Source organism: Chinchilla lanigera, unplaced genomic scaffold (assembly GCF_000276665.1).
Source record: "Chinchilla lanigera isolate Chin_1 unplaced genomic scaffold, ChiLan1.0 scaffold00043, whole genome shotgun sequence".
Classification (NCBI taxonomy): Eukaryota; Metazoa; Chordata; class Mammalia; order Rodentia; family Chinchillidae; genus Chinchilla; species Chinchilla lanigera.
The window spans coordinates 18508466-18524151 of NW_004955444.1; the positions used below are offsets into that span (position 1 = coordinate 18508466).

The 15686-nt window shown below is 37.8% G+C and overlaps 1 protein-coding gene across 1 annotated transcript in view; it reads left to right on the forward strand.

Moving 5' to 3' along the window:
• The window catches only part of Ca8 (carbonic anhydrase VIII), a gene marked incomplete at its 5' end in the record, with an annotated part of 96795 nt that extends 94460 nt beyond the window's left edge, over positions 1–2335 (forward strand). The window contains 1 exon segment of the mRNA XM_013518186.1: positions 1152–2335.
• Between the last annotated feature and the right edge of the window lie 13351 nt (positions 2336–15686).

A 15686-nucleotide genomic window follows, 5' to 3' on the forward strand; every position in this document is an offset into this window, starting at 1 on the left:
ACACACACACACACACACACTCATATATATATATATATATATATATATTTACATTTAAATATATGTGTACATATACAAACACATGCACAGATACATATCCATACTCTGTATGGATAATTCTAAAGTATTTCATTGTACTGTAATTTATTAAAGACAGTTTAATATATCATTTGAGAATAGCTGGTATACAGGCTTTATCCTAAACTCATGAAATAAAAATTCATCTAAAAATATATTTTTAATATATAAGAATATATTTTTAAGAATATATGTCTAGAGTTTTTTTCCATTTTATTATTTTTTCCATTTTTCTATTGCCATGAATGTCCTTATTCATTGAATATTTGTGTAATTGGTTGATTGTATCTGTGTTACAAGTTTCTAGAAGTATAATTCTAGGTCAGAAAGTATCTGTATCCTAAATTTTATTTTATTTTATTTTTTGTTTGTTTTTCTTCCTGTACCAGGAATCATACTCATGACCTTGCACTTGCCAGGCAGATGCTGTGCCACTGAGCTAAATCCCCAGCCCTTAAATTTTAACAAATATTTATGTTTAAAGCATTGTGCCAGTTTACATCAGGCATCTGTGCGAGAGTGTGCACTTCCCCTACTTTTGTTGCTAGCAACACAAGTAGATGTTGTTGAACTAAAAGGGATGCATGTGATTCATTGTGTCACACAGTGCTGTTGTCTTGTGTAATATTCTGTATTTTTTATTTAAGCACATATTTAATAGAATTACAAAATGATTTAGGGACAAGAAAGAGATGGTTTTCGTGCTCTTGAGTTACTACCCATCTGTGATTACTGCATGGAAACTAGTGATAGTAATTTAAAGCTTTCTTTATTAGAGAGGAGGTGCAAATGTTTTTGTTCATAGAATTGTTCAAATATTAATTTACCTTGGTTCAAAATATGTGTTTCTGTGACATTTTGCACTAATGGATTCTGTCATAAAGATACAATTATGGTAGACTTTGTGGGAAACTGCAGAGATAACAGTCTTGAGCATGAAGATGTTTATGTAACTTCCATTGTCTTGTCACGAAATGTTTACCTTTTACTGTCTAAGTGAAATGTACAATGGCTTTCAGTCTGCTCTGGGTGCATGTCAATAACATAATGGATTCATCTTTTTTTGCCTAAAGGAGGAAGACAGTGGTTTGGTGGTGCCCTTGGATGAGCAGTGGAAGATCCTGAGCTGCAGCTATGGGTCACCCACACAGCCTGCGTTGTTTTTTTTCATCTAATCCAGCTTCGGTGGACATCTGAGACAGCTGCCTGTACACGTGGTGTAATGAAATAGTAGAGATGACTGCACGTTCAGAAGAAACCCCATATTATGTATCACATCACTATTGCTAGCATTCATATTTTTGCAGTACTGTTTATTGATTATGTGTAGAAGTGAAACTAGTTTTCAGAGTGGTTATTAATATGAATATATATCATGTATTAATATTAATAGGAAAAATACATTCCCAGTGTTAGTAGTCCCTCATTTTCTGCTCCAACAGAAAATTTATTCATTCAAAGTCTAGTGTAATTCTTGATAATAAAATAACGGTTCTGATCAAGAACAGCCTAGAGCTTAAAATATACTGTGAAAGATTAGTAAAAATCACGTGTCGTGTTATTTTTCAGTACCCATACCGAAATTAATGTCAGCCTGGTTTTCCAAGAAACACATATTGGGAGTTAATGCAAAAATATAACACACACTTTCTATATTTCTTGAAGGATTAATTAAATATATGAATCTAATACATTTATTTGACAAATCTGAAGCTGTGAGTTCTAAAAATTTGAGGAAGGTGTAAGAAGTAAATAGAACAAAAAGAAGGTAGATACAACATACCAGGGATAGCTTTATTTTTCACAAATAGATGTATAAGTTTAATAGTATCCTATTGAATTCGGTGTTCTACACTTTGTATTTATTTACACGTTAAAGTATTTTATTCTATAGATTACACTTTGCTATGTTAAAAATTTCTTTTAATGATGACCAACAATTCCTTACCTAAATTCATTTGAAATGCTCCTAGCAAATGTAAAGATATGTTTACTTGCAGAATGAGATAATTTATGTGAAGCAGTAGAGTGCCTGGCACAAAGCAAGTACTTAATAAATATTATTTGTTGTTATAATCATTGCTGTAAAACTGCTGATTTCAATAGCATAGTCTCAGTTTGGAGGGATTTTGTGATGCAAAAGAGCCAACTTAAAGGTGGGTGGGGTAAGTATGTGTTTGGAGGTTTCTGATTTGTTAAGTAGAGCCTGTATTAATGGGAACATTAATATAAATAAAATTGCATCAACTATTCCTGAGAATGGAAGCAAAGGAAGTTTATTATGGAAGGGTGAGCAAGGACACAGGACTAGAGCTGTGGCCGTGAGGACAGTACTGTGTGCAGAGGGTTGGCATTGTCCATGGCCCTGGACAGGAGGACAGCAGCGGGCAGAGCCTCTGAGGATGGATGGAAACCCTGGATACTTTCTTTATGTAGTTTATAGTATTCACCAGTGAAGGAATGGCAAAGCGTGGTTACGAAAATTGTGCTCTAGAAGTTTACGTCCCACAGACTAGTAGTGTTCTCACACACGTGCAGATATGGGTTGTAGGAGTAGCCTCATTTGGAGACATTTTTTGACAACATCAAAAGACAAGATCTGAAGCCTTTCTTGTGTTACCATTCAGTTGGCACTCCCAGCGCTCCTATAGACTCTATGCTCTGAGACACTGACACACTCCTGTAGATGCTCTGCTCTGAGCTTGGACCAATACAGCCCCAGGTGTTCACCTTTCCACTCCTGCAGGGCTGCTCCTGAGAAGTAAGGGACTCCTACTGGCTTTAACTGCAGACAGCTGCCATCTCTCCCTGATGTACAAAATAGACAACAAAAGCTAAAGCAATCACTTTCAGGGTGGTATCTAGTTTACCATATTTCACCCTCCATTTTGGGGAAAGGATCAAATTTATTTTCTGAAATGAACTACTTCACTCAGATCATGGTGTCCATCAGTGAAATTGCATGGAGGTTTCATATCCATATATATATATATATCTATACATACACATACACACACACACACACACATAAAGAGAAAACCTTTCATGTCACAGGTGGGTACCACAGACTCAGAGTACATTTGATAGTATGCATTTGTTGGAATGAACTTGAAGGGGTAATTTTTCCATCAACAAATGTGTAAATAGTTGATCTCAAATCTACTTTGGGTAACTGGATTGCAAAGAAAACTAAGCTATATTATGGGCAGTGGACCCTGAAATTGGTCAAGGAGCCTTCTAGAGCAAAAGTGGGGGAGGGAGTTAACTTGAGATAAATGACAAGTTTTCCAACTCTTGAAATTTGATGTAAGGTGGGTTTTGTTTACAAAGCTGAGTTGTCTTTCCACATATCTTACACATGTACAGGTGCGTGTAGTTTATGGTAATATGCACGATGATCAAGTAGTGTTCTCATAAGGTATTTCAATTAAGATAATTTGCATCTACTTTTTTGAGTTGGTCAGTCTAACTAAATAAAGGCTTGTCAATTTTGTTAACCTGTCTAAAGAACCCAAATTTGATTCTGTTAGTTTTCTCTAGTGTGTTTTGTTTGTTTTAGAATGATGTTATTTTCATTCATGTCAAAATATTTTCTAATTTACCTCATGATTTCTTTTTGACCCAGTGGTTATTTAGCAGTGTGTACAAATTCTCAAATTTTTGTAATTGATTTAGATTTTCCTTCATTGTGGCCAGAGAACATACTTTATATAATATCGATCATTTTAAACGTGTTGAGGCCTGTATTTAATAGCTTAGTACCTAGTTGGTCCTGAAGAATACTCTTCATGCACTTGTGGAGTATTCTGTTGTTTTGGGAGCTGTGTTCTATAGACACCTGTTAGGTCTCATTGTTTTATAGTACGGTTCCAGCCTTCCATTTCCTTGATAGCATGTGGCCTATTTCTTCTTAGTTTTAAAGGTAGGAAGGTAGTGTCACTATTATTGTCAGATTTTTTATTTCTACTTTCAGTATCCAATGTTTATGCATTTGAGGGGTTTGTTATTAAGTGTACGTACATTTATACATTTTTTTCTCTTTAAATTATCTTTTTATCATTTTAAAATGACTGTCACATCTCTGGTAACATTTTAACCATTCACTTATATTTATTTCATTTGTTAGATACTAGTATAGCCATTCCAGCTTTCTTACCTTTGCTGTTCACAAGCTGTATCCTTTGCCATTGTTTTGTATTCAATTCTGTTTCTATTTTGAATCTAAAGCACATTTCTGTAGACAGCTTATAGTTCGATGTTGTTTTGCCTTGCTTTTAGTTCAGGCTTCCAATGCTTTGCCTTTATTGAGTTACTTAACCCATTAACATCTGATATTAGTTTTGACTGTTACATTTGCTTGTCGTTTAACTTTACATTTTCGGGGCTGGGGATTTAGCTCAGCGGCAAAAGCGCCTGCCTGGCAAGCGCAAAGTCGTGAGTTCGGTTCCCGGTACCGGAGAAATATGTGTCTTTTTCTTACTGCTACTCTTCTGTCCCTCCTTTATTGCTCTTTATATGAAGTGAGTTTTTCTAGTATGCATTTAAGATGCATTCGTGATAATTTACGCTTTTTGAGCTTTTCCTTAGTGGCCGCGCCGCGTGTGAGTTGGTGTTTTATTCGTGTGTGCAGTGCTTAGCGTCTGCTTTCACTGAGGGAGTGCATGTACACAGCACCTCTTACTTCTTCTTATCGCTCTTTCCCTCTTTGCTCTTCACCTCTCTCCGTCTCTAGATCCGTTCCCATTTGCAAATGGATTCCTATTATTCACCATTTATTTTGCTCTTGAATTATTTATATTTGGTTTTCTCCTATAAGAGAAACAATATGATATTTAAATTTGTACATCTGATTTAATTCACTTAATATTGTGATCTCAAATTGCATCCATTTTCCTATAAATGATTCACATGTACCCTTTTTATGACTGAGTAGTATTCTGTTGTATACAAATAACACATTTTCTTTTTCCAGTCATCTCTTGATGGGCATATAGGCCCTTCCAAGAAATACGAGTTGTGCTGCTGTAAACATGGGTGAGCATGCATCACTGTGATAAGAGGTCTTTAACACAGGGGAAGGAAGATACCTAGAAGGGGAATAGCTGGGTCCAATGGATGTCTAATTTTAATTTTTTCAGGAAGCTCCATACTAATTTTCTCAGTGGTTGTACTAGTTTATATCTCCACCAACAATGTAACCAGGCTCCTCTTTCCCCAGCTATCTTCCCAAGATTTGGTGTTTGATTTCTTGATGAGAGCCATTCTTTTGGAGTAGGACAGAGCTCCCAAGTGGAGCAGGGTTGGGGAATGGGGTTGCCTGTTCTAGTGCTTCTGGCGCTCCTTTTCTGCACTATGTTTCACTGGTTGCAGTCTGTGGCTCCCTCCAGCCATGTCTGCGGTTATCTCCCACAGTGGGTTCCCTTTTTCAGTGGGAAGGACAGTGTGTGGAGTGTACCCTACAGTTCTGCTCTCTGCAGAGCTGAATCCTTCCTTTGGGACGTTAGAACCATACCCAAGACTATGTGTTTGCATAGTAAGGGATGCTGTGCCAGTGCTGGTCCTGCTTTCCTTTCTCGATCGCTCTGGTATTGGAATCAGTCTAATGAATTTCCCTTTAATGGTAATTCTGTGTTAGCTGAGTGTATTTGCCTTCGCTGTTTCAGAACACCTGTATCATCAGGTGGCTGTCCTTGGAGCTTTCCTGGCACACCTCTATCTCTAGTCAGCTCATTTATCGGAATCTGCCTCTGATTTGTATTAACTTGATTAAATAAGCTCTTTAATTACTCCTAAGTGACTCTATCCATTCTTCGCCTTTTGTGCTGTTATTGTTATACATATTATCTCTCTCTGTCCATTTACATATATGTATAACATACCTAACAATACATCACTATGACTATTACCTATAATTATATGTATATTGAAGAAGCTAAGCAAAAGAAGAGTAAGTATATAGTCATAGATTTTCTTACATGAACCTTCTTATTTACCATTTTTGGATCAATGGATTCAAGCTGCCATCTGGTACCATTTTCTCACTCCAGAATTCCTTTGTTCTCATCTAACCTCCATCGTACTGTTATTGTAAAAATGCCACATTTGTGTGTGCTCTACACCCACCGGTACAATTATATAATACTGCTCTATGCAATTGCTTTTTAAATAAGAAAAGAAGAATGTGGATTTATACCCATTCACACTTACGTAATTTATCAGTGCACTTTTGGTGTGGACTGAGATTAGTGTATAGGATAACAGGACATCAGGAAGTCCTTCCTTTAATATTTCTTGTAAGGCAAGTCTGCTAGCAACAAACCCTCTTCGTTTTGTTCTATGGAATGTCTATTTCATTTTTACTTGGGAAACACGGCTTTGCTGAATTTCAGACCCTGGTTGAGAGCTCTTCCTTTGTGCACATGACATCCCACTGCCTTCTGGCCTTCGGATCACATGCCTGATATTAAACTTCATAGCGTTCAGTTCTGTGTGACAAGACATTTTTCTTTGGCTAATGTTAGAATTTTCCTTTCTCTCAAGCATTCTTACTACAATTAATCTGTGTTTATATTACTTGGAGTTAAACTTCTTGGATATATAGATTAATATATTTCATCAAATTTAAAAAGTTTCAGCCATTATTTTTTGAATACATTCTGCTTCTTTCTCTTTTTCTGGTTTTCTTATTATGCATATATGAATGTACTTAATGAGGTCCAACATTTCTCTGAGGTTCTGTATTTAATTTTCCCTTGTCTTTATCTTCTGGGGCTCCTTTTTGTAGTTGTGTGCTTGTTTATGTGTACAATGATTTGGCTGTACTATTTTAATCGAACTTACTACTTCTGCAATGCAAATCCTCTGGTGTAGTTCCTCAGAGAAAAATATCCTGGACATGTGGACAGTCACCCTGGGATGATAGTGATTTAATAGGGCTTTTTCTGACTCTCCTTGGTTTCTCTGCTAAGCTGCTTGCTTCCTTAGGTATCATATCTGTAGCTTCTCCCAGTTGCTGGCTAGTCGCTCTATTGTTTCTGGCACTACTTCATGGCATAAGTGCTCTTTGTCTGGTCAATCATGTTTGAGCTCTGAGAAGACATTTTGAAGCCTGTCTTTAATATTTGCTCTTCTTAATTGTCACTTTACCTCCTTCTCTCTGATAAACTAGCTGACCTGCAGTTTCACTTGTTGCTCTAATAGCGCTAACAGCCTCCTCTTAATTACTTGCTACCCAAAGCATCATTTCCTCAAGCACTCTTAGAATTTTCCACACCAACAAAATCAGTTCTTTTAGAGAGAGGTTTGTTATCATGGATTGCCTCTTGGTAAAATGTTTGAGCCCCAGCTCTGGAGCTGTGATTGGGTATAGTGGCCTGCTTTTCATGGAATGGCATTTTTTGAAAAGCCATGGTTGGACTAGTAGCCTCTGGACTTTGTGATTTGCTCTTCCCTTATGGAAGAGCATACAAGTGAATCAGGGTAGGGGTGGCCCAAACCCCGATATTCTCAGGCTGCTATTCCTGATATAGAACTCTGCCCTGTTAGTGGGGGCTAGGTAAAGAAAGGGGCCCATGACTGCTTGGTCACTGCTTCCAGAGACTTAGTCTCTCCTACATTTTTGTATCTTTTGACCGACAGATGAGGGAAGAGGAAGTCATGTCTTCTTGATCATATCCAAGCCTGAAAAGTGGAGGTTTAATCATGCTAAGCTAAAGAAATGAAAGGAGTATATGTGTCTCAAACTGATCAAATACTTCCACTGTTCCTACTGAGACTTGGTAGGTTTTCTGCAATAAATGTTTCTGAATTCGTTGTATGTCTGACAGACAATTTCCAGACATACACACATGCATGAATTTAATAATTGCCACTATATTTGGTTACTTTACCAGGAGAAGGTTTCCTGAGCTACTCACATTACCATCCTGGATAGTGTCATTTAAGAGAGTATGCTGCTTAAAATGCCAAGCTATTGGTTCCTTTTTGAAAATTTCACTGGAGTAAGCAAATTTTTCAAAAATCTGTATCAAATATATTATGATTTTTAATAGTTTAAGAGAATGCTTTTTAAAATCAAGATAAAGTTGACATAACAGTATTAGTCATGAATTTATTGCATTAATTACTCTGAAAATTAATTTTTCCATTTTATTTCTGTCTTAACTAATTAACCCAAAGTGACTAATTAGAATTTGATTATTGATGCTTTTGAAACGCTAACTCCACAAATGTAACCCCAAGATGGCATGCGTATAAATAGACATGCAGGAAGCCTAAGTTTCCTTACAGTGTTAGTCACACACTTCTACTGAATGAATGGTATGATGTGATAGGTACAATTGCTTCAATGAAAAAAATAAGAGGTGTGATCAGTTTTTTCTCATCACAGATAATTCTTGGATTTTTCTTTGCTTCTTTATTTCCTCAAATGCAGCTATCCATCTTTTGCAGTGGATTTCTCCTGCAGGTTTCTTTCTTCGTGATGTTGAAAGAGGATGATACCTCACTGGTCTTTTCATGAGTGCAGCTCTCTGCCTCTCTCTGTCCTGTAGATTGCATCAGTGTCCTTCCTGTTGACTTCTTTCTCCCTCATTCTATCAACATTGCACCTCTTGTAATGACACACGGCACACTTACCCTGTCTGGTTGCAGTCATTTTCTGCTTGGATCTGACTGGCTCAGTCCGCCACACTCTCTCACAACACACTGAATTTCTTGTGCAGTACCATGGAATATGAGAAAGGTGGGCAAATGTTTTACCAATTGATCCATAGTTTGTATGATCGATATAATATTGAGGTGAAGAATTCCTAGTTTTTTTGACAGTATTAACTAGAAATAGAAAAATATTTTTCAAGAGACATTTCAGGAGGACAGAAAGCACAGAAGGTGAGGGAACTGCTGTCACCAGTGACTTTGGATGCTCATCCAGTATCAGCACTCACAGATTTTGCTTCCAATGGAGTCAGTATTGGACCTCAAAAGTGGTCTGTTTACTGCCCACATTAATGAGCATCTCTTAGGCCAGGTGAGCAAGATAAAGTAAGCTCCTCAACTGCCCCTCTACACTGATAATCAGACTTTTCCATGACAGAGGTACAGTGGCAAACGGGTGCAATTCAGGGGCTGTTTACTTCGTCCTGGTGTGTGCAAAAAACTTCTTACAGTCCAATAGAGGTAGATCTTGCAGTTCCTTTAAGCCACTAACCAAATATATAACACGAGCAGAGCTCCTTCAAATTTCCAACTGAAAACATTCTACCAAGAGAGTCTAAAGCACATAAAGTAGATGGTTCTTTGATGTATGTGAGCCCGCATCTACTGAATTTGAGCTAGTTCTAGTGTATCAAAATTTTATTTGTTTTTTGTTTTTTTGGTTTTTCTCCGGTACCAGGAACCGAACTCACAACCTCGCACTTGCCAGGCAGGTGCTTTTGCCGCTGAGCTAAATCCCCAGCCCTGTATCAAAATTTTAATAGTTTTACTTTAACTGGGTTGTAGGCAAAGTGCTTTCATAGCTTAAAAAAACCCATGATTACTAAATGGTTGAACTGCATAGTTAGGAAACGGGCAGGGCTCTTTGTGGCAGCACACCGAGTACAGAATTAAGTGACAAAAAACCTTAAGGGTCACTCAGGGACTAAAACTCATTCACTTACACAATGGCTAAGTCCTTTCTGGTACAAGATGTTGGTTTGTGGAAAATGACCTACAGTATAGGTGTGGATGAACAATAGTTCCTTTGATTTTTTTCCCTCAGTGTTCCTAATTAATCCTACCCTGTTGGACTACTGCTTAACCTGTTGGACCAATGAAATTTATGTAGCATTATGTTGTTATTTGCCTTTCAATTTCTACCACTAGGAATACTTAGCAAATATACCATGGATGTGTATGATAATATATCCATGATATATGTATATTTTTAAAAGAATGCAGAGATGTGTGAAGAACAGTCTCACTACAGCAGTTCCTAAATGATAGAAGATAGGTGTTACTGCTTACTGAGATTTTCCCCACTGAATACCAAGCGCACGTTAAAAAACAATAAAATTGTGTTTGCATATTGCGTGGGGTCAGAAAGCATATGGTGGTTTTACTTAATGCTTATCAAATAGGTAGTTGTTGTGTTTTATATGATACACATATCCTAATGCAAATTGTGTTTTGGTGAAGAGGTGTCCATACCCACCACTGCAGGGGCTGCTGGGCAATAGGGAAGTACATAGAGGATGGCTATGGATAGCATAGAAAGGTTGGCAAAATCAAGTGTAGTACCTGGACTTTTCTCGCCCTCCCCCAGTTCTCTTCCTCCTCTTCTATTGTTTTAAATTAAATGTGGCTGTTAATGTTCTGACATTTCCTTGGCAAGGTGCAGTACTGGGTACAATGCTTGTGTCAATTTATTCAAGAAATGCTCACTGAGTTTTTGCTGTGTGTCACTTACTGTGTTGGTGCTACAGAAAACAAAACAAAAGCAAAAGCAAAATTAGACCCTATCCTAAGCACATCTAAGTATAAGCCAGAGTGTCTTGTAAAAGCTATATGGATGGTACATAATGTGTGTTTAAAAAGAAAAAAGCTTCATTTGATCAGGGAAGTATTTATGGAGGAGATGGCACACAACTTGAAAGTTAGAGGGAGGGTGAAGAAGCAGGTGAAGAGAAAAGATCCAGATGTGTACACCGGCAGGAGAAGCCATGTGAGAGGGAAACAGCGTCCCTGATACAGTCAAGGAATGGACCGTATTAGCTGAGTCTAACCACACATAAGAGTGGAGAGAGAATGAAATAAAGGCAAAGGGAGCAGTCGGACTATTTTAGGGACAAAACATTAGCATTATACCTTTATTTATGGAGATAATGGATTTAGTATTTTATAAGTTAATAACTGAGTACCTAAGTACTTGCTACTATAAGAGACACTGGAGATATCAGAAGATAAATAAGATCTCTACCCCCAAAGCAGCAGTAGCAAAACCCGGAAGAGGGTAAACATGGGTCTGATGTTTTCTGGAGACTGGCCTTAGTCACTGTTCAGGGGGAACTGGAACAGGTTTACACTGGATTGGGCATTCCTCCCAGAACACCCTTCTAGAAGTGTGTGCAGATAGGTCAGGGCGCAGAAGCAAATACAGAAGGAAACAAGGGCTGGCAGGGACCTGTTCTCTCTCCTGGCCTGAGAACCGGTTTCTCAAGCTGCCTCCTTCTCTCATCCCAAGCTCTTCTCTTCGTAAGTAACTCATCTAATAGGTAGATGAGTCCAAATATAAGGAAGCTGCTGGCCCTCAGCTTTCTTTATAAGGAAAGTTATTTGCTACTGCTCTAAATTACTCCCCAGGCTCCCAGAAATCTAAAATATCAATCTCATTCACCCACACTTGTAAAATTCCCTTTTAAATACTTTGTGTCCATGTCCATTCTTCTTAGGTAGAATTTAAGCACCTCAAAAGCAAGAAGTGTTTTCAATTTTTGACAGTTCTCACAGCATATTGTTCCTTCAAACATGGTAGTTGCCTAACAGATTTTCTAATGAGGTAAAAGATTTTCAACTGATTATCAGACACACACATACACTGTTATTGTGTTTAAATTTCCCCTAAAGGCCTCATGCGGTCATAGGTGGGGCTTTTAAGAGGTGGCTAGATACAGAATGTGTGATGCTGGGATTGATTCATGGTGCAGTGGTAGGATTAAGGGTGCTCCAACCTGGGTGCGAGTGCTACCCACTGTAAGGGCAGGTAGCCTGGGTAGAATGCAAGGGAAGAAAGAGGGCTGCTGTTGTCACTGCGTGTAACTTGCTGCTTTGCTACTTCGCTGCTTTGCTGCCTTCTGCTTGCCATGAAATGTTTTTCCTCCGTGATGCATCTGCCATGGTACTTTGCCTTGGCGTCAAGCACCTATGAATTGGAACCTCTACAAACTGTGAGCTACAACAAACCTTTCCCCCTTTAACTTTTGGTGTTGGTATTTTGTCTTAGCAATGAGAAAAGTAACTAAGACACACACACAGTAACAACTGAATACAAATTTAGTTATTTTTTAAAATATGTGTGCATGTATGTCCTCATCCTCTCTCAGTCATCATTGCTGAATCTGTGGTTTCATGTGAAGAATATTTGTAATCTGGAAAACATCACAGCTTCCTGGCCTTTAATGGTGCCCTGAAACCACAGCACCTGATTTCTTTTCAGCTCATGGACAACACAGTTGTTCTGAGGATGGGAGGGTCTTTTTGATAAAAACTAATGGATATGCGGTTGTCTTATTGGCACCTGACCTTGTCTCTGGTTTCTAAAATTGTTCGCTAAGAGAATGGGGTCATCTGGGACACACGCAGGCTCCCCCACCTCAGCTTTTCCCGAACATCCTGTAATCTGTAGATCTCCCATTTTCTCCAGGCCCACAGAGGCTCATCCATGCAATGTAAAACAATTGTCAACCGTCTTTAGAGAGGGGTGATCTATGAGGCAGAGGCAACAAGCTGGGTCTGAGTGCTCCCTTGTTTATCCATAGCTGGGAGCAGCAAGTGGTTGAACAGAGAGGCTCAGGTATGCTGGAAAACAAGAGCCCACCCACGGGCTAAGGGCTAGTTACTCTCTTGAAAGTCAGAGCAAACCCGTGAGAGTTGACAAACTCAGATGGTGCCCTGTCCTGACCCGTTTCCCCACAGTCTTTCAGTGCTGTTTTTCCTTTAATTTTTAAGTGACAACTTCTTTGAATATTTGTATTCCTTTGAAAAAATTGAATTATTCTATCCATTTTATGTTACATGAGTCATTTTTGTCATTTAATGTAAACTTGGGTCTTGTTTCTCATTTTAATGGGGATTTGTCTTCAGATTTAATTTCAGTCATTTATTCTCTCCATATCTTTAGCAGTGCACACAGACAAGACTTTGAAAGACTAGCTTTTATGATTCATTGGATCTTTTGAAAGAACCATTAATTTCTTCCTGTTCTATAATTTTTACTCAAATATGAAATTATTTTTTCTTAGATGTTACACAAAAAAGAGAGCGATTCTGCTTATGTGTTAAATGCAGGAGAAAAAAATTATCATGATTAGTTTGTTGTGTCCACATACTTCAGTGGATTTTCTTCAGTCTTTGCAAATGCAAGAGCGGTACTATTATTTTTCTTTTACTTTGAAACTACTAAAGAAAAAAGAGATCTTCAGTTATTTCTTAAATTAGTACACTTTTTTTTGACAAGAAAGTGTGCAACAACAGTTACTGGAAAGCCTGTCTTCATTTTGGAGTAATAAACCTGCATGCTCATACACTGTTTTCCCATGACATCTTTTCCTGCAAACATTCTGAAATGACTGGATGGATGAACTGTCTTAAAAGGATAGCCTACTGTGATTTCTAATCCTAATACTGCCACAGTGAGCATAGCTGCGTAAAACAAAAAGGCTTTTTTCAGCTTTGTGTGAATTGTCACTCAAGCATTTAAAAATATGGAGTCTGTTCTTTCAGCTGGGAGCACTTCCATTAATGCTAATGAAAGTCACATATGTACCTCAAAGCCAGAAAGGATGCCTCAGTCTTTCCCCAGGAATCCTAGATCATAAAGAAAGCAGACTTGTCCTTCTTTTCTTTTTGTAGTGGACCAGGAAACAATAATGGAGTTCAGGCAGACTCTGGCAACATTTAAAATAAAGCTCTCCGTTTGCTGACAGTAGAAAAATATCTTCATGTCAGAGCATAAATGCAAATGGCTCCATCTATGCCTTATACTTTCCACATTTCTCTCTCTCTTTTCACTTTGAACGGGAAATAAAATCATTTTAGTTTTCAAAAGATGAAACATTTTTAAAAATACTGTATATACAAACCATTTTCTCACTCATTTAAATCAAGAGATCTTATAAGATCTGAGAAAAGGAGAGATGAAACAGAATACATGAAAGACACAGAGAAAACTGCAACAGCATAATGGTCCTGTTCATCATATTTCAAGGAATCATATTCCATCATCCTTATTGAGCTAAACTGCCTCTGATGTTGGTGGGTTGAGTGCACTGAAAATGCTTTATTTTCAAAGTTTTAGCAAGATTAGTTACCAAATCCTTACCACTAAGAGTAACAGAAAGTAGCTCAATAAAAGAGGAGTATCTCAGTTACCATTTTATATTTCACATTTCTGTATCAATGTACATGGTTAATACTACTCACTTTGAAAATTTTTGAGCAGTTCAGCATTTTGCTCTAAAAATAGGGAGGCGACATACATGTGTAGTGGAAAGAACACGGGCTTTGGGGTTAGAACATCAGCTCAAGTTTATTAGGTTGCAGTATTAATAGTCTGTACATTCAAGCAGTCATCCCCCCAGCAGCTGTGGATTTTTATATGTGAAATTTAGTTTTTCTGATCTTGGAGTGATAGACATCATTTACATTTAGTCTGCCAGCAATTTTCTTTGAGAAACTATTTCTTTCCTACATAACAAGGTGGTCAATTTGTTGCTTTCCTTATGTTATGATTCAGGCAGAGCAATCTTGATACCAGCTCTAATGGCCACAGTGATTGCTTTGAAATGGACACATGCCCCAGACCAGGCCAATCTGGGAAATCTGCTGGAACTTCTAGAAGGAAGGAGTTTGTGGGCTCTTATCCAGAATCATAAACTGTAAGGATGTTACTGACACATAGAGATTTTGGATCTGAGCTTACCCAAGACTAAATTTCAACCCAAAGGGAAGGAAGTCTACAGAACTCTGATGACATGTTTTGAGTCATTGCATCTAAACTTACCTGCAACCATTCCTGGACATCTAGTTATATAGAACCAATTCTGTTCTCTTTCACCTTTTGATTATTGATTGAGATCTGGAGGTGAAAGTGAAATGCACGTGTTACGTTCTGTATGCCTCATGAAGCATAACCGCAGGGCTGGGAGTGGTTCCAAGACCTTGAGGTAGGACTCTAGGAGAGTGAGTTTCTGTTTAATGTCTCCCATACTCCGGGAAAGATGTCAGTTCTTACAGTGATTCTCGGTTTTCTGCTCTAAGAAATAATTATTTCAAGTGAATTATATTTTTAATTTACACTAACAGAAAGGAACAAAACCCCCATAGCCACCAGGATCCTACAAACAAGTACTTGTACCAGTCATTTTTCAGGGGTGGAGAAACAGCTGTGCATAGAGACGATGGTCTTCGGCTCCCGCGGTGCTTGAATTTCAGTGTAGGTGCAAGACCACACAGAAACATACTCCAAACAGATGTAGGAAGAGCATTTACTTTTTGGGAAATATAAAAAGTGCTGGTTTGATTGCTTAGCTGCTGTAGGTCCCTGGCATATAATACGAGGAGATTAAGAACCAGATTATTGAATTCTTTTCTTTAGTTACATGCATATACATTTGAACTGCATGTTTCATGTTAATTTTCATTAAATTTGGAAAAACAAGAACATACAGGCAGCTCTCTATATCCACATGTTCTGTATCTGTTGATTCAACCAACTGTAGATTGAAAATATTTGAAAAAAAATTGTGTCAGTACTGAACATGTACAAGTTTTTCTTCTTGTCACTATTTCCTAAACAATACTTCATAACAACTATTTATTAAGTATTTAAACTATATCAGCTATTATAAGTA